Below are 19,146 nucleotides of genomic sequence, written 5' to 3'. Positions count from 1 at the left end.
AGTGTATTTTATACCTGTGCAGAAGGCACCTAAACCTCTCCCATATCAGAATTTTCCAGCCCTTTGAAATTATTTATACCTATTTTGCACAAGGGCAAAAGAGGATGCAGATGCATCACTTAGCTTTTTGTAACTCATGACCTGAGCACCTTCAGGGAGACCTTTGGTGGCCAGCACTGCCATCCTGATGGCAGTGGTGGATGGGTAAGGACCTGCTGAGGCATACTGCTTCTGCCTCCAGAAGTTCCCCAGCTGGGCAGGGGTAGCTCACAGCTGGCTGTGATATCCTGCTACCAGATGTATGTTCCTCTTGGAAGACTCTGGTCTGCAGATGTGGATTTGGGTGCAGGTCTATAAAAGGGTAGCGGACAACTGCCTAACAAACACCTTCAGCTTCAATGACAAATGTTGACAGAGGCAGTGCTTGCTAGGTGAATCATATCTTTCACCTGGGGCTAGGAGGACACACAAATCCTAGCATGCTATCTGAATGTAGTATGCAGCATGCTATCTGGAAGTAATGAGCGCTTCCAAAAATTCATTCTCTCTATAAATACTTGGCAGCGCCCAAAGTAGCCTTCTAAAGCACAGCAAATCTTTTGAAGTCCTGTAGGTTCCTCACTGCTTGTTCATCATAACAAACTTATTCATAAATTATATGGAGAAGTATCTGAGTTTACCTTCAGAGGTGGCTGTGAAACATATTCCTTTCTGCTTTAAATTGTGGGCACTTTCTAAAAAGATGTCATTCCTTTAAGATCTTAGAGTAAAAATTATCCAGGAAAAAATGGCGTAGATACCACCTTGACATCTATCAAAATGGTTTATGGGCCATTCCTGTCAGAAAATCTCAGGAAGTAATGAATGAAGATTACAGGGGCAAATTCATAACAAGTTGGTTGCTGTAGAGGCCACAGTGTATTTAGGAGTTCTCAGGTGGCCCACAGCTGGGCATACCTGTGCCTGCCACCTCCCACAGCCAGTCCTTGTGTACGATCTCAACAGACAAAGATGTGCTTAAGAGTTTACAAAATTAGTTTTCAGAACCTCTTTGCACCTGTATCTCTCTGTACATATAACCTGAATGTCAGGACTCGGACGCAGGTGTGCACGTAAACATAAACTTTCAGGTCACTGGGGCCAATAACGCCGGTGTCGCCACCGCAGGATAAAGCCGCGCAGGAGCTTAAGGAAGCAGTAAAGTGAAGTTTGGCTCCAAACTCCCCCCAAGCATCCTCTCCTTTCTCGGGCACGGCAGTGTCTCCCCAAATCCGCTTGGAGTCACTGTAACACAGCGGCCGGGCCGGGGGGCGGCGGCAGAGCCGGGCTCCATCCCTGCATCCCGCAGGGCGCTCCTGCGAGCAGCGGCACTGAGCGCCCGGGGCCGAGCTGCGGGTAAACCCGCACCCTGCTACATCTGCCTTACACGGCGTGCTTCAATGTATGGCTGTGAAAGCAGATATTGGCGAAGTGCATTTTCCTGGGTGTTTGAGGAATATCTTTATGCTTCGCAAAGTAGTGTAAAAGAAAAGCATTAATTTGGTAGAAAAAGCAATTATTTTATTACTACTTGTGCACTGCAGTGTGTGGTCATAAGAGGTGCACAGTCCCATGGAGGGGATGGGGTTGATCATGCTATCCCATTTCTGCAGACGTGTGCTTCTGTGGAGGTGTAAGCTTTGGGATAGAAGGAGATGTGACTGGGAAAGAACCCAGCTCTCTTCTCAACTGAAGATTGCAAAAATGGACAGAGACTGACAAAGCACAACTACTGAGAAAAGCACTGTCTTTGGGTTCCGAGCTATACACAGTGTATTTTACCTAAGAATTTTAATTTAAAACTTCTTTCTTTTTTTCCGCTACTCTTATACAGTAAATCTCACAAATGCGGCAAAGGTTGCAAGGGATTGCAACACAAAGCAGTGTACACTGTACAACAGTATGAATGGATACAATGCCTTTTTAGCATGCCCTTTAGCAAGAAAACATACTATATAACAAAAAAAAAAAAAATTTCAATGGTTTGGTTGGCAGACAGGTAAAAAAGCATAATAGCTGTAAGGAACAGTATTAAAAGTCTATTAAATTATTACCTTACAGTTTCAGTCACTAAAAATTACTTGAATGGACATGAATCCATTTCAGTTTCATAAAGAAATCTTGGGTGTAATTCAGAGATGGGATGATTTTCCCTGGGCAGGAACAGCATAATTATGTTTCTCATGAAATATTCTGCTATCCTCTGTCCCTTCTCCACATTATCATTTGCAATCCAGATACTTAGACCCTCTGCTGCCACAGTTGCTATGTGTGTTTTTGTCTCTAGCATTATAATTTCAAAGGTATTTTCTGAACCATATCCTAAGCCACCAGATAAATACACATTGAGTTAGTTTAGCAAATGATCAAACCAGAATACAGAACTGATGCTGAGCAGACTGCAGGCACAGGCTGCAATTCTCTAGGTAGTCCCAGAGAGGCTGTGGCAATTGGTATTTAACAGCGTTCATCAGAAGGGTAAACGTGGTGTAAAATGCTGAATAGGAAGGAAGCTACTGCCTTTAGCCTATTAAAAGCAAGAACATATTTTGGATCTAGCTTAAAAATTACACATCAGCCCTTGTTATTCTGAATAAAGAATACATTCTATTTCTGCCTGGGTAATGAAATAATAATAGTTTAAAAGTCATTTCACTCAACAAAAACCAAAAAGCTGTTTAAAAATAATCATCACATAATTATATCCTCACATATATTTACTTTCTTGTGATGAATATTACAGTATGTTTAGGAACTATTCCTTTATTTGAAATTGTTTTCATGATTAAAGTTTAAACAATTGTCATAACACTGATCTTGTCAGCAGAATATGCTCAAAGAAACCAGAGGATTCTAGCATGAATATTTCTATAAATTTGCTTACTTACCACAGAATAGAACATTGGTATTTTGCAGTGTTACAAGGACAGAACAGCCTGCAGTTGTGCAGAAGGACATCAAAATGGAGACTTCCACAATGTCTGGAGAAATCTGAATACCTCTTCCATATAACTAGTAGATTTGAGTCTTAAGGATGCAAATGGCAATATATAATTATATCACTTTTTTTCCTTCAGCTACATATTTGACCTGAATTATGCTGTCCATCTGAAGCCTAATTTGTCTCTGCTGAATGGCATAATTTCCACTATCTGTATAATTAAAAGTGAATAAATGCACACTACAGTTTCCTCTGTGGTAAATGACATACTTAATTTGGTTTCTTTACCTTCATTCTGTATGCTCAATCTAGCCTTAGTTTGCATGCAATCCATTTCTACAGCAAACCGTCTTTCTATATATTACGCATATATACTTATACATATAAGTACTGTATAACCTATAGTACATATAGGTTATACAGTACCTGTGACTTTTAGAATTCCATAAGGAGCCTGGAAGCCAAGGAATTGACAGATCTGAAACAGTCCCAAGAAATACAGACTCAAGCAAGTGCAGACATTTTCAATGTGAGCATTTTCAAAATGAAGATATAAACTTCCATAAGTGTGCAGTCTCTTTTCTAAGAAGTGCTGTTACAGAAGCTATATTAGCTGCAATTTAGGATTGTATATACTATAAACGTGGTCATTTGGCTCTTTTTAGCAAGTGGTGACAGCTTAAAATTTTCCAAATGAACTGCTTCACAGCATTTTTCAAGGTAATTGTTGCACTAATTTTTTATTTGCTAGATAGAAAGTAGTCAGTGTTCAATAAAACACAACTTAATGAATTGTCGGATACTTTAGGTATATAAACACTTCCCTTTAACTTCATTAAATCATATGTTCTTTCTGACATGGAAGGTGAAGAGGGAGGGCAGGTACATTTTACTGTATGCTGCTGATACCTATTGAGCCATGAAGGATTTTTCAATGCACAGCCTGGAGTTTAGTATTTGGCAGTGAAACTGCTTCAAATTCCTGCTAAATATGTTTAACTCATGTTTCTGTGATACTTTCTGGGTTAAACTGCTGACATTAATTTGAAAATTGCAACAGGATTTTAAGGGACATTTGAGATGTTAATAATTTATATAAAGGGAAACCAATTGCCATTTGCATTCTTAAGTCCTCCCCCCACAGAAACTTTCTGGAGCTTTTAAAGTTAAATGTGCAATGCCTGCCTAGGACACTGCCCTGGGGCACCGCTAGGGTGATCCCTGGGCTGCTCCCTCCTCTTTACAAGGAGAAAACTACCCCAAGTGAATCCTTCCTGGAAACGGAAGGATGATTAAGTTAATTAAGAATTAGGAAGTGTCTCCAAAGGTTAAGGACCCTGTTTTTAGCTTCTCATGGTTATATGAAAATGAAGGTGATTGAAATGCAGCTCAGGGAGCCGTGGGAAAGGGCAGGTCTCTGGATGCTCTCGGAGACATGGCACCGTACAGCACATGGCTGCCCTCAAACCCAGTTTGTAAAATGTTGTTGATAAAACTCATTTATCTGTGAAATCTCATGGTGCTCCTCAGTGTTGAACCACTCAGAACAGGCTTTGGGATGATGGAATGAAAGCCACCTGAGCCCATCAAGATGCAGGGCATCCCCCATTTTGCTAGGGAATGTCCCCTTGTGCCTTAGGCTTTCAACATTGGTATTGTATCACTTGCTTTGGACCAAGAGTCCAGTTTTGCACTATGCCAAAAGCCCTTCAGAGAGCAGATTTTGTCCTGTCAAAAGACAGCTACAGCTTCCCAAGACTACTGCAAGGTGAAGATTCAATCTAAGGGTGTGATCTTGGAGCCAGGGACAAAAATCCCACTCATCTCAGTAAGGCTGGGCTGAGCTCACCGAGTGATGACTTGGAGGTTGTTTTCCCAGGGACTAAGTCAGCACCGTAACCTGTGAGTGCCCTGGCAATGGTGAGGACAGTCACACTTCCCACCAACTAACTCCCTGATGTTGCACTTTCTCCCAAAATACATATATTTAGCTTTGAAATTCTTAACTTTAAAAAGATTTCCTCATAGATTGGGAGCCCTTGTAGAAAAGTAAAGAAGGAAAATGAGAAAAATGAAAAAAAAATTAATTACATCTAACTGACAAATTGAAATTTTTAAGTGGTAGGAAAGTATTTACAATTTCCTGATGAAAATTAACTTGCTGGATGTTGGAGTTTTTAGCATCTGCTTTATTTGCTTTTCAGGTTTTTTAAATTATAATAATGATCTTGATAGTCTTACATGAAAAGATGACCCCCTACAGAGATTTTCAGTTAAACAAAACTAGCAAAATTAATTTTTCTACTCATCTATCTGAAGCAATTGAAGCAGCAATACAGATAGTTTACTTGTGGTAGCTCAAATTGTTTAAAGTGCTTAAAACCCTGGACTTGTTATCTATAAAAATAATTAAGGGGTCAAAAGAGTAATTTCGTTTGCTGTGTGAAAAAACCAAAACTCATCAGACCAAGGCCCACTCATGCTAGCTGTAGCATGAGAGTGCTGCTCCGACCTTATCCATGTGTCTATTGACATGCATTACAAATACTAGGCTGCCGTACAGACTCACAAACTGACATGGTGACCATAAAGTTTGTGTCCTTCTTCGGTCTCCAGCAGCCTTTCCCCTTGGCCTTCCCCAGCCAGCTGCCCTGCCTTGCCCCGTAGCCCTCCTTCCAGCACTGCCAGCCCCTGGGATGTTATTGCCTCCCTTCCAATCCCTTCCAATCTGCCATCACGCGGGCACGGCAAAGCCTCGGCTTCAAAATGAGACAGGATTTTCTTGTTAACAAGGTGGTAAAGAGAAGGTGAAAAAGTTGGTTTCCAAGTTCTGCCCACCAAAAAACCTTCCCGATCTTTCATAGGTGTTAAATTAAGCTCAAAATGTTGGTCGCTTTTTAAGCATTTAAAAACACTCATTATGGTTTTATTTTGTGGTTTGGAGTTTTGTTTTTAAATAGTTAGTGGCACAGGGTTCTTCATTATTTCTCTAAGATACTGACAACTCAAATGTTTGCTAATGAGCTATTGCTGTTTTTGTTTGAGATAAGTCTGACAGTTTTGTTCACACCTGCCTGATCCCATTAACTCTTTCATTACTTTCTGTTTTTCACCAGTTTGAAACAGGAGGCAGATCTCTTTAATTCTGTAGCTCCTTCCTTTTTACCTGTAGGAATCTAAACTTGTAACTTGTCATAGATTTAAATGAAGAGAAATGTCTGACATTGTGGGGGGAGGAAGGAAGAAAAAAATCCCAACAGTGAAATCACCAGAGAATGGAGAGTAAAAGCTCTGCAGACAACATTTTTGTTAGCACTGTGAGCCCAACTACATTCTACATGAGTACAGTACTACAGTAACTCACTGACCTCCTTATATATATCTTTCTGTGAGTCTTTGCGTTCAAATCTGGCAGAGACCTGCAGGCAAAGCAGTTTGTTTCAGTCTGTTCTTTTGGGCAGGCTGGGCAAAGGCATCTGCCTGGGAGAGTACACTTGGGAAGGTTTTTAATCAGTCTGTAACTGCATAAAGAGAAAGCACATTTCTGATAGGGATAACAAATTGTAGTGCCAGCACTAAACGGTGATCGAATTGATGTCTGCAGCTCTGATGTTGAATGGCATCGAAGGTACGGAAAGATAGCTTTCAATACCTCCTCCTTCCCAGTGATCTGAAAAGGTAGCAGAAAGAGAAGAGAGGAGCATTAGGATGGATATTTATCCTACAGGAAAATAAAAATTTTTACTTCCCATCAAAATTCCAGAAACTTGGGCTTTTTTTCCTTAATGCCATTTCAAATATTTTTGCGGCAGGGTAGGTTGAGCACTATTCCCATTTCGTTGCCTGGGATAAGAGTTTTTAAGTATCATGTCCCACACAGCTGTGCACCAAGTAAGTCTTTACACTGAGCTGGGAGCAGATCCCATGGTGAGGGAATGACGTCTCCAGAGGCTGGAAGAAAGTGAGAGCAGGCTGAATCATTCCATATCTCCTTATCCTCCCTAGTGGTGTCTCTGATTTGGGCTCCTTTCAACCCTATTCATGAGCAGATAACTGAGGGAAAGGCATGAGCAAAGTTATTTGCATTCCAACATTACATTTAAAAGCAATAAATTACTGGCAGCTATAAACAATCTCCCTGCTGACAGCACAGCTCATAAAAATCTGGGTTTGCGTATTTGTTGCATTCGCATGTGTGTGTGCATATTCAGCCTTGTGGGATTTCTCTGCCAGTATTTATTTTTCTGGACTCTGAATGCAGTGCACGATGGAATGAGATTTTTTTGCTTCTTCCTCTCATTTGATGTGGGTCTGTCTGAAAAGTATGATTGTTACCACTGCCTTGAGTTAAGTTTCAGCTTTAAACAGGGAGAAAAGGTTGTGAAGACCTGGACTAAAACCCAGACAAATGTCAAGAATGCTTTTGATCCTGTGGTATTTACTGTAGCCAGAAGGCTGCACACTTCAAATTGCTGCTGAAGACGGAAGAGTCTCAGGGAGAAAAAGGAGGAGGAGGGCAAAGTCAGTGTTTGTTATGTGTCCACAATCTGATTACTGAGTGCTTGGGAATAGGGTTTGGAAATGAAGGGAGAGCTACTCTATTTCTGCCACTAAAGATGTCCCCAGCCCAAAGATGTGAATGTGAGTGTAAACTGAGAGTGGTGATGTTGTGAGGTCTGCGTCTCTGCTCTGCAAAATCTGTCAGGTGCATATGATGGTGCTGCAGCAATGCAGTGGTCCTTCAGCCTCATGGATTCCTGGCATCCAAGTATACTTTTCAAAGCATTCTCAGTTAGATGCATAGGGGAAAGAAATTCTGCTGGGGAAAAAAAATCAGTGTATTTCATATGTATTTTATAGAAACATTCTCTTAAGTAAATGTACAATAATAAAGTGACAGATTTTCCCTTGTGGGATTTAATTCCTAGCATTGCTTCAAACTGTACTTGTAATGTCCTCAAGTCAGCACAGTCCTCAGTCTTTCTCTTTGGGAGGTATGAAGGTTTTGATTGTCACGATCTGTTTCTGCACTAAGGAAGCAAAAAAACAACAACAACAACAAAAAGAGATAATTCCATTGCTGCTGCAACAGACAGAATGTCATCTGTGTACATCAAGATGGAGCTGCTTTGGCTGAAGCGGCCTGGCTGATGATTAGAGAAGAAGGAATGTGGTTTTTTTCTCTGGCTCTTGCTCTCATGTCCCAGTGGCAACATTTTTCAGGTCACTTTCCAGATTTGTATTGGACAGGTAACCTGGAGCAGGAGGCATGGCGAGATCATAGCTGCCTTTCACAGGGCTGGTGCCCTGTGCTGGACACTCACCAGCTTCTCTCCAGAGAAGGAGATATTGGCTGGCTGGGCCATCACCCTGACAAAGGCAGGGCTTTCCTTAACACATAGGCTATGCTGAGGCCCAGCTGACTCATTGAGAGATGAAATTTGGTCTGGATCAGCTCAGGGCAGTTTCATGGCTAGTAACACTGGCAAAAAAAAAAATCTCTCTTTGGTTTTGTGATGGCTTGTGATACCAGCATGACAGGAGCGTGAGCCTGGACACTGGGCACCTCCAGCTGGATGCTGCAGTTCACAGAATATTGCCTCTTCGTTTCCCTTCAGCCCTATGGGCTTTTGCTAGAGGAAAGCAGCAGAATAAAAGTCAAGACAAAGTAAGCCAGGCCTTTACTCATGTGTCTGTCATTTGCATGGTGGTGTGATTTTTCCTGAGCTCCTCCATTGCTGTGCTGCTGCTCTTCCCATCTACCTACAAGATCAGACTGAGACTCCAGTGGGAGTTACCAAGGTCTGATCTCCATGCTGTGGATTCAAGAATGCAGTGCATTGGCAGATAAACGCACCTACACTGATCTGTAGCTGAAGCGAGTCATGGCAAGGAGTGTATGATTCTCTGGTGGCTCTTATGCTGGGTGGAAGGGACAGGTTTAAAACCTGAAAAAATCAGAAGCAGGTCCTGGGCAGCCCTTTGTGGGCACTGAGGGGGAGAGAGCAGGCCCTATAGATCTCCATGAGAAGCGTCGCTCGCTCGGCAGGGAGAGTGGAGCAGGCTATGCCTGTGGTTCACATCTCTTTGTCAATGGCATCCAGCCCCTGGCCTTGGGAACTGACTGGCGGCAGTTTGCAAATGTATGTGCTTGGCTGGGAGCCTGCAGTTCCCTTTGTCCCAGCAACACAGGGGGGCTAATAGGGAAGCCGGAGCGTGTCATCCCTGACTGCCAGAGCCTCCAAGCAGTAACATGACGGGCAACTTTTCAGACAATATCCAACATGAACATTCAAGGCCGAGCCTATTCTTCTTCTAGACACTGGTACTGACTGATTCCACATGCTGTTTTCCAGACTCTGTTGCAGTAAGAAGCTCCAGTCCTGAATATGGACCATCCTCTCAGTGAAAAGTTCTGTTAAATCTGTAAGAGTAGAAACTGTTTGGGATAATAAAAAGTTGAATGTCTCTGAACATTGTGTATAATGCTGTAGATGTAAAGAAGCAAAGTATTTGTACAGAGTTTCATATAATGTTCAGAAAATTATTCGCATTTGCTCCACTCTGCTTTGCACACTTTGCTCCTGGTTCTTGTATGTCATTTGCATGAATGTGTGTGCAATTAAGTTGTGTTGTGCTGGACCTTTTCTTAAAGTGATTACCTGTTAGAGAGTGTCCGAGATGGGAGTGATAATGGGAGGAAATATGCTCCTCCTTTTCACTCCTGGGAAAATCTGAATCAGGTGGCTGTAGGGAAAAGTCTTTTGGCATTTCCATTGACCTTCCAGCTTAAGATACAAAATTTTGTTTTCCTGGAAGGCTAATTCTTTTGGGATTTGCTAATGGGCAAACCATGTGCTAGTGGATTTCATGTGACGAAAGCAAGGCAAATGGAAATGTCCATAAAGACACAGGTGAGCTGTGTACGTAATGGATGAGCTGTATGTAGACTTACATCTAATCTTCTGAAGACTGGCACGATGGCCATGGCTACCGTGATCCAGGCCTAGTGACGGTCCTGCTTTGAGCAGGGGACTGGACAGCACGACCTCCAGGGATCCCTTGAAACCAGCATTCCTCCAGTCCACATGTGAGGTGCCTACATTTGCAACACATTGCAATTCCTTTAAACCAGCTACTACTTGTAAATACCTTGGAAGTCCTGCTGAGTTTCATGCTTTCTTGCTGCTTGTTTCCTTATTGTCAAAAGCTAAACATAAAAGCATCCCAAACAATTTATAACTAAATGATTCAGTCATCTGAAAGACCAGCCTGAATTTCTTCATTGCTTCCCTGGAAGCAAAGATGCAATTTCATACCCCTATCTGCAAATGCTGTCAGGTGGCTCTGAAAGACAGAAGTTTTTCAGTACTGCAGTTACAGCTCTGTTTTCTTCTGCCAGAAATAGAGTAGCGCTGGCATGTGATTTGCAAATCTGGCATACAGGCATCAGCCTGGTTGAAAACAATCTACAGAAGCCATTTCCTCAGTGCAAGTAAATATATTGACATGTGTTGACAATAAACTGATTTTGTGCACTTTTGGAAAGGCAGACAGCAGCTCACATGTTTTAACTGCTCAGTTCCTCTAAAGCAGTATGCAGAAAAATATCTTTCATAAGCTATATTAGGCAGTTCATCTTCCAGATCTCTGGAGCAATCGTGGTGTCATCTAATTATAAAAATATAATTCTTACAGACTGTTCATGCTTATTGACCATGACAATAATATATGTAAAAAAGTACATGTAAGCATATGTTTTAGGGTATGTGATGGAGTTAGGGTTGTTAAATAATAATTTTTATCCTGTTACTTAAACATAAAGTATTAGAAAAGGCTTAGAAACCATTTTCTATCTTTGTTGTGTCCTTAATGCATTAGTTCCTTGCTGAATAATCATTCATGGTATAAACATCCTTCCGCCATTGTCAATAATCAAGAAATATGACACTTTGTAATAACTGAGGCCCCAGCCCAGCAAGGCCTTAAATCTCATGTTTAATTATACTGCTCTTGCTTTGAGACAGGCTGGCAGGCAGGCAGGCACCACAGCATGGCATGGAATTCAGCTGGCAGCCCAGAATGGTGGGAAGTGCCCATTGCACCCAGCTCTGCTGGCAGCCGGCAAGCCCTGGCAGGGTAGCTGGGCTGAGCCACTTGCCCTCAGGAGCCAAACACCCAAACCCTGGCTCCTGGGACAGCACCTGAACTGCTGTGCAGAGTCACACACCTCCCAGAACAGGATAGGCCCCGTGTGAGCACGCCCACAGCCCCAGGGAGAGGCCAGCAATGCCCTGGGTTTGCATGATGCCAGTGAGAGGTGAGCAAGGCTGGACATCAAAATGCCCTTTCCACGGGAGTGTTTTCAGACTGCAACCTGACAGCAGCCTGCGGAAGGGGAAGCTGCCTTCTTACAATCATGAAACTGCCAGAAAAAAAAAAAAAATCCAGTCTAGTACTTCTACTTTCATCATTAGATCTTAAACTGAGTCCATCCAACCAAATGGTCACCTCCATCAAGGATTGTCTGGATTCCTTGGGAATCAAAGACTTAGTGACCCGTCTGACAGATTAAAGAAGGAATGCTGAGAGCGGCTTGTGTGTGGATTTTGTGGTAGATATCTGACCAAAAAACATCTGCTGGACCCTGCCCAGATCTATGCTGGAGTTGCAAGGGCACCTGCAGCTCTCCCAGGGGAAGCAGAACTTTGCTGCTCTAATTGCAGGCTTTTCCACCAGTATTTGCCTGTCAGCACAAGGTTGTGCCAGCACATCTATATTAAGTGGAAATTGGAACAAGTCCCTAAAATGGCACTTCTCTACTCTAGGGATGCTGTGCCTGCAACTCTTTGTATTCCCCGCTGCTAAGCTGGAACGACCATAACAGTGATCTTTTTGAGAAGAAATTTTTTCTTTATGGACACAGAATTGTTTTTAAAACCAGCTGAAACATGTAATAAAGTTGGCTAGAAGATATTTTGATGTGGGTGAAATGACCTGCCACCACAATGGAAAGAAGTCCTGGATCTGAGTTGCAGATTTCAAATGGCTCAGGATTTGGCTGCATCCCTCAGGCTCTGTGGATGTGAATGTGTAGTAAACTGATGGGAAGAATTCTAAGGCTGCAACCAAAGTGCCCCAGCTTGGCCAGTGTTTGAAGATAAAGGGAGCAGACTGGGCATGTAGTCATATATTATCTGAGAGAGGGAGTCCCTCTGGAAACAGGCTGTGATCTTGTCTCTATAATAATCATGGCACTGTTTGCTTATAAGCAGATATTCCAGTAAATCCCATTTCCTCCCTCCAGCTCCTACCAGGATTCAAAGCTTTGGATCTGCAAGAGATTCTTTTTTATGACAGCCTGGGAGGTTCTTCCCTCTCCTCTGCTCCAAAGAATGCAAAAATTTCTTCACCAGGTTAAAACAGATTTATTTGATCCACTTTCACTTCTCTGTTCTAAAACTTTCTTTTTAGCATGGACATTATAAACCTCTCAGTGAAATTCTCACTTGCAAAAAGAAGTGGTCCTACTGCAGCCCTGAGCTGCAGCTGTTCCTGCCCAGGCACAGGGCTCCCCACGCAGTGGCTACTGCACTTGAATGCGCTTGCTGAGACAAAGACCTAATGTCAGCCTCCACTTTAGAAGCCGGGGATTTGGTGGCTGCTGTGTCAGAGAGACATGTATTTAAATAAAACAGTACCTCAAAGACAAGCTTTTCACTCCTGCATAAGCCCGATGTAATGACAGCTTATAGCACTACCGCACAGAAGGGGAGCTTAGTGCTGCCCTTATCGACACCTTTAGAAGGTTTTTACCTCATCGCCTCAATCAGTACTGCCAGGGGCAGTCAAATCTGCACCCATTGTAATTGTATTTACTCCTCTAGCTGTTAATATTGCCTGGAGAGATCTGTGAAGGAAACAGACACTGAGTGTGCAGACAGGCTATTTGCTGAAGGCATTAATTTAGTAATTAATGAAGTGTCAATGCAGCTATTTAGCATTACATTTAGGCTTTATTTAACTTTGCGCTTGTGCTTCAGCCATTTGATGTCAAGGATGCTGCTAATGCCGAGCTGCCACCTAAAACTGGAGTAAGCTCTTCTGCAGTGGGTTTTCAGGCTACTCTGCACAGGCTACTGCCCTCTGAACACCAATAAGCATTTTAAAAAAACTTGTGCAAATTTTGACCAATAATATCTTGGGCTGTGTTTCACAGATGAGTTAAGACAGATATTTTTCAGCAGAGCTGAGTGGAATATGCCAGCTATTTTTCTTTGTGTTTTTTTTTTTTTTTTCCCTTTTCTCATTTCTGCCAAAATTTACAGAGTTTTAGGCTTCTGCTGTCATTACAGAACTAAAGCTGAAATAGTAAATGCCTCATTTTTAAAAGCAGTTTTAGGTAAACATTTTTACTCTGGATAAAAAACAAATAAGTTGACCAAAAAAAGGAAAATCTTACAGACATTATTTAACAGTTTGCATTTTCTTCTATTAAAAAGAAAACCTGAAAAAAAAATGTGCCGTAACTTTATGACTAAGAATCAGTTCTCATTTGAATTACTCTTTGGAAAAGGAAAAATTCAGCCAGCCTTCATTTCAAGCTGCCTGAGAACAAGTTGCTCACAGAAGGGAAAAGAAGAAAAAAAAAGTGCCCTTTGAAGCACCAAGCTGAGGGGAATAATGGCACTTCCAGTCATCTCTAAAGGTCTTCCCCACAGATTATGCTTTAATTTAGGGGTATTTCACAGGGTGTACTCACTCTCATCTCTAAGGCTTCTCCTTAAAACCACCCAGTTTATCTCATTTAACCACACTCCGAAAATTGTAATATACTCGCTGATGGCATCTTTTCATCAGTACAGCTCTGACCTTCCCCAGCGTAGCAGAGAAGTGCATGACAGCCTGTTTAAAAACATGGCTGAGCTGTAACAAGCAGTTAAAAAATTATGAACCGTGCACTTTCTGCTCACATTTAACAGAAAATAATTGTGGAAGTACTTGATTTGCTTGGATATATCCGAAGCATTTGTGCATTGTTTTAGCTCATATCTGCTGTTAAAATAATCAGCTTAAATGTTGTAAAACTCATTTAAAATATTTTTAAAACCCACAAAAAAAAAAACCAAACAAAAAAACCCCCAAAAAAACAGTTAGAAACATTTAAAATATTTTGCTGTGACTCTGCTTTTCTGTGGAACTAATGGATAAAATTCCATCCAAGGTGCATGAACCTGGGCTCAACAGCCCAAGAGCTCAACAGCCATTGCAGACAAGTAGAAATCCCAGTATTTTTTCCTATGTATTCTTATAACCATACATACATATGGTTTAATATAAATTAACCTCTGTTATCATTTTCTCAGAGCTCACACTAAGTGAAGAAAAATGACAATAACATTTGACTGAGTCAAAATTTAGCATGAACTTGTTTTTATAAACAAAAGGGAGAAAAAAGTATTGAATTTTTATTTTTCACAAGCACTTAACTTCCCCAAATTACAGCAGTAGCTGTTTTGTTTCAGTTCCATTGGCAGATACATTTAGCCTTACCCACACTACATCTCAAACGATGCAAGCGACTTTCCCGAGCTATTTGCAAAGTGCACCAAACATTGCGAGTGATGTGGTTTCACTATGAGCATGATTGAATTCTTTTGCAGCACAAGAAAGCAACTAGTTATTTTACTGTGCCAGAAGATTGGTAACTATTTATTTACACATTTATTATCTGCTCCACTCTGAGAATAAAGAATGAGCCTGAACTACAAAAGCTGAGCCTGCATGAAGGCCCATCAGTCTCTCCACACTTCTGCTGTCAACCCTATTATGGAGGAAACATTATTCAAACTGCAGGCTCCAAACTCCCAGGTAACTAGAGACAGCAGGAAGCTCTGTTTGATATCAAGTATATTCTTTATCAACCTTTTTGTTGTGATGGGAAGAAATGATCGAACTTTACTTTCATCTTGCTCTGTCCTCACATCACCCAGTAGGTGAATTGCTTTATTGGTGAGCTTTGGCCAAAAGCTCTTTGATATATGCTGCCCTTTGCAGCCATAAATTTTCCATCTTTCAGACAAGGTTTGAGACTTTCCCTGTCCTGCTATTCTACCCCTAAGTGATTAGATGCTCTTTTCAAAATGAAAGATGAGCTTTCAGGGAAACTCTTGGCCCTCTCCTAGGTACCATAAAATAGCTATAATTTGATTTTCCTAGCACTGATGAAAGTTGTGGGTTTCAGACCAAGGCCCATCATGTGGATGCTGAGACTTACGCCAGCACAGCTGCAACATGGAGGGACACGGAGCTCCTCCCCTGAGGCATGTCCAAACTGAGAACCTGGGGCATGCTGAACATGGCCCTGTGCTGAGTACAGTGTTCTCAGGCCAAGCCCTGGCCAGCCCTCCAGCTCTTGCAGTGCCTCTGTCCAATGCCAGCAGCTTGGCTCTGCAACCCACCCCCTCAGGCAGAACTGATCAGAAGCCTGGATAACAACCATGCTGCATATTTGCTTGCTTTTGGAGTGACACGAGGCAGGGAACTACACCCAGCCCAAAGAAAACAGATGGAGGAGGGTCAGTGGTCCCTGCCACGGGGAACAGAAACAGCCAATACAAGGCTTCAAAGAGAAGGTCACCTATCCTGGCACAGAGACATGCCCTGCTACCTTGAGCAAGTCACTTAAAAACCTTCATGATCCAGCAACAGGCTCAGGTCTTCAAAGGTGTGGGCTCTGTGCATCTGGACTCTTCATGCTCTGCTCTAATATATCTTTGTGACATGGGGAATATGGCAACTGACTGCTCCCTCTTCTGCTGTCTGGAGGGGTGGGCAGAGTCAGTACAGCCCCGGAGCAGCCCTTGCTTGTAGCAGGTTCTGAGCACCAGAGAGAGTTATTTCCCAGGGACATCAAGAGCAGAACCAGTGAAGATCTGACAGCATCCTGCCTTCACAATTAGATATCTGTGGTTTAACAACGACAGCTGGGGAACTTTTATTTATTTCTCCCCTAGAAAAGAATAATAAAAGCAATTTTTCTCAACCTAGTGAAAATATTTCTTTGACAGCTTTTGAATTTTCACTGAAAATGAAAACATAAAATGTTTAATGTAAATTAAGCATAACAGCCTTTCAGATTACTATAGCACTAATGTGTGAACACTTCTGCTCAGGCAGGTTTTAAAGAGAGCAGAAGGCCAAGCACCAACAGCATTGGTGTTGGTGCTTGGCAATGCCCCAGACTGTCTGAGAAGAGCTGTCACAGCCAAGCTGTAACCTGTCCCCAGGCTGCCATGTTCTTTCTCTGTGGTTTCACCCTTGGTGGTGGCTGGGCACTATAGGCAAGTGAGGCGGTCCCAGGCCAGGACTTCCTGTGTACTCCTCTGCTCCAGGGCTGGCTGTGCACCATGGGGATTCCTTCTAGAGAAGCCCAAAATCTGCTTCCAATTGTGGTGCCTGCCAGTCCTCCTTGAGACTGCAAAGATGATATAGAAATAAATGTATTCATACATCTTTCAGCAATGACATCAGAGATCTAGATGATCCACTGAGGTGCTGAAATTTCCTCCTGGTATCAGGGACTGTGTAGCTGATTCCAGTGGTGAGGATCCCAGGCCTTTTCTACTGAATACATCCTTAAGCAGTAGAATTCAGTGATCCAAAATGGTATTAATTCAGTGAAATATAAACCCCACATGCTCAGGAAAGGTCAGTTATTTGGTTGACTACACTTGAGATGAATACTGTTTTAATAAAGGGGGCCAGATTTTTTCTCTGCACAGCCTCTGACAGCCAACAACTGAAATACCTGCACAGCTTGCTTAGCTAGCACCCTGTCTCTCACAATGTGCCTCTTCCACCCCTTCTTTTCCCAGTTCTCAAGCACTGTTTCAGCTTCCATGAAAATGTGGACCCTGCCCTCTGTCCCCATGAGATGCCAGTGTCCTATCAAAATTAACCTATTAGTTAATTTCCCACTTCTGAATGGGAAAGGAGTAGGACTGTCATTCAGTGTTTCCAAGCCAGAGTGGCAGAAAGGTGTTTTCTGGATGAATGGAGATCATTGTGCACAATCTCTGGCATGAGGCTGAGCATACACATCTTACATTGCTGTAAGAATAAAGGCCAGCCCCTTTGCTCAGGGGTGTTGATGTATGAGACTATCATACTTATAGCTCCTGCTTTTCCTAGAAGATGTGGTTTGATCTTGGTTTTGGCAATTTGCAGCTGAGATTAGTTCCAGCTGAGCCTGGTGTTGGTGCTGGAGTAGAACAGGATGGAGGGGACCAGAGTGAGCCCATCAATTGCCTGAGCAAAACCCAGCCTTTTTGGCAAATAAGCTGCTGCTCAGAGCATGCTGGCTGTCATCTGGCTGTGCTCAGCCGGGATGGCCGAGCTGACCCTGGGCATGCTGCGAGGACTGGAGACCAGAAGGCTGCCCAGTGCCAGTGGCAACCGGGCTAAGGGTTCTGGCCAGAGCCCTCAAGAATGGAGTGGGTCCTTCAAAAGGCAGCCAACCTTCGACCTGCAGTCATCATTTTGGCCATCAGGTCAACAGTTGTTCCACAGAACATCGGCAATTGTCTTTCTCCTTGTGTCAGGAGGCTCTTGAAACATTATACGAGGATAATTAAGTGGTGAATAAGGGTCAGCGTGGACAAATAAATCAAACTGATAGTTTGAACACAGACTGATTGAGCAAAAACAAGGAATTGTGCCATGCCTGTTAGCGCTGCTCTTGATGTTAACTGACTTTGTTAACATTACATCCAAAGGCAGCAAGTGGGAAAGCTTTGTGAGGAATCAAAAGCTGAGCAAAGAGACATGGGCTTTAATTGTTCAGCTTTATTTTTGAAATAAAGACATGCAGTGCATCAATTTAGCTGACTTTAATGGACCACAAAACTGAACCTATTCTTTAAAATGCTAATTGAGTTTGAAGATTCTTGCCTCTTGCAGAAGAGGGATGCAAGAAATGCCAGTGCCACATTCAGACGTGTCGGGAGCTGTCGTACAGTTTCATTCAAAGCAAGTGGGTGAAGCGCATACCATCGGGCGAGAAGAATGTGTGCACATAACAGGATAATCTAGCCACAGAGAAGATAGTATCCAGGCAAATAACATGTCTGTAAATACAGACTCAGAGATAGGAGTACATCTTTATATGTACTATGATACAAAATTTATGTGTGGGTCTTTAATTTCCTGTATGGCAAACCTCCAAGGTGCATGAAAACTTTCACTCTCAAATTCACAAAAATAAAGGTCATTAACATATTTTAAGAAGAAAAAAGGAGCAGTCAGTACTTAAAAACTTTGTTAAGGGAAACAATGTGCCCACAAGTTCAAGTGTTTCTAAGGAAAAAATGCTGTTGGACCCAGGGATACAGAATGTGCATTTTACTCTAAAAAGAGTGCTGGGTACAAACCATACTGGTTTTGTCTCCCAGGATCAAGGTGATGCATTTAAAGAAGGAAGCTCATATTTTCATACATGCTCGTAATATTATTTTAGAAACTAGTCAGTGTCTTTACACATTGCTATATTTCCTTATCTGCACACCTAGCTACTATTTCACTGAATTATGGGTACTGGTAAAATACATTCTGAAATGAAAAATGACGATTTAAAGAATATTTTTTTCTCTTTTCTGCAACCTTAATCCTCTCTAAAGCGGAGTTTGCGGCCAACATTAATAATGCCATTATTATGTTCTTTCCTACTCGTGGCACTGCACATGGCACATTGCAAATGCATAAAATGTGTCTGCCCTAAATACTTCACAGTCTAGCTCAGAAAAATTTGAAATATGGACCTAGTGTAATAAAGTTCACAGCTTTCATGTGTTTGGGGTCTCTTATTTTTCCACTGCAGGTCATTATATAGCATCTTTGCATGTATTTATTTCTGTGCTGCAGAAACTTTCCTTCTGACTGGGTTCCCACTAATTTATTCTTGCTGGGTTTTCACGCTGCAAGACGCAGAATTACTTCTTAGGCAGGACACTATGAATACTTCAACGTGGGGAACTGACAATTCACATCGCAACTGGACCATACAAAGGCAAGTAAGTTATAAGAGATAAATTTAGTGATAAGCATGTAAAAAAATTCTATGGGAAATGTATCTGTGCGGCTACATGAATTACGAGGGTTTGCCAAGA

This window comes from Taeniopygia guttata, chromosome 3, assembly GCF_048771995.1.
Source record: "Taeniopygia guttata chromosome 3, bTaeGut7.mat, whole genome shotgun sequence".
Lineage (NCBI taxonomy): Eukaryota > Metazoa > Chordata > Aves > Passeriformes > Estrildidae > Taeniopygia > Taeniopygia guttata.
This window is presented reverse-complemented; position numbering follows the sequence as displayed.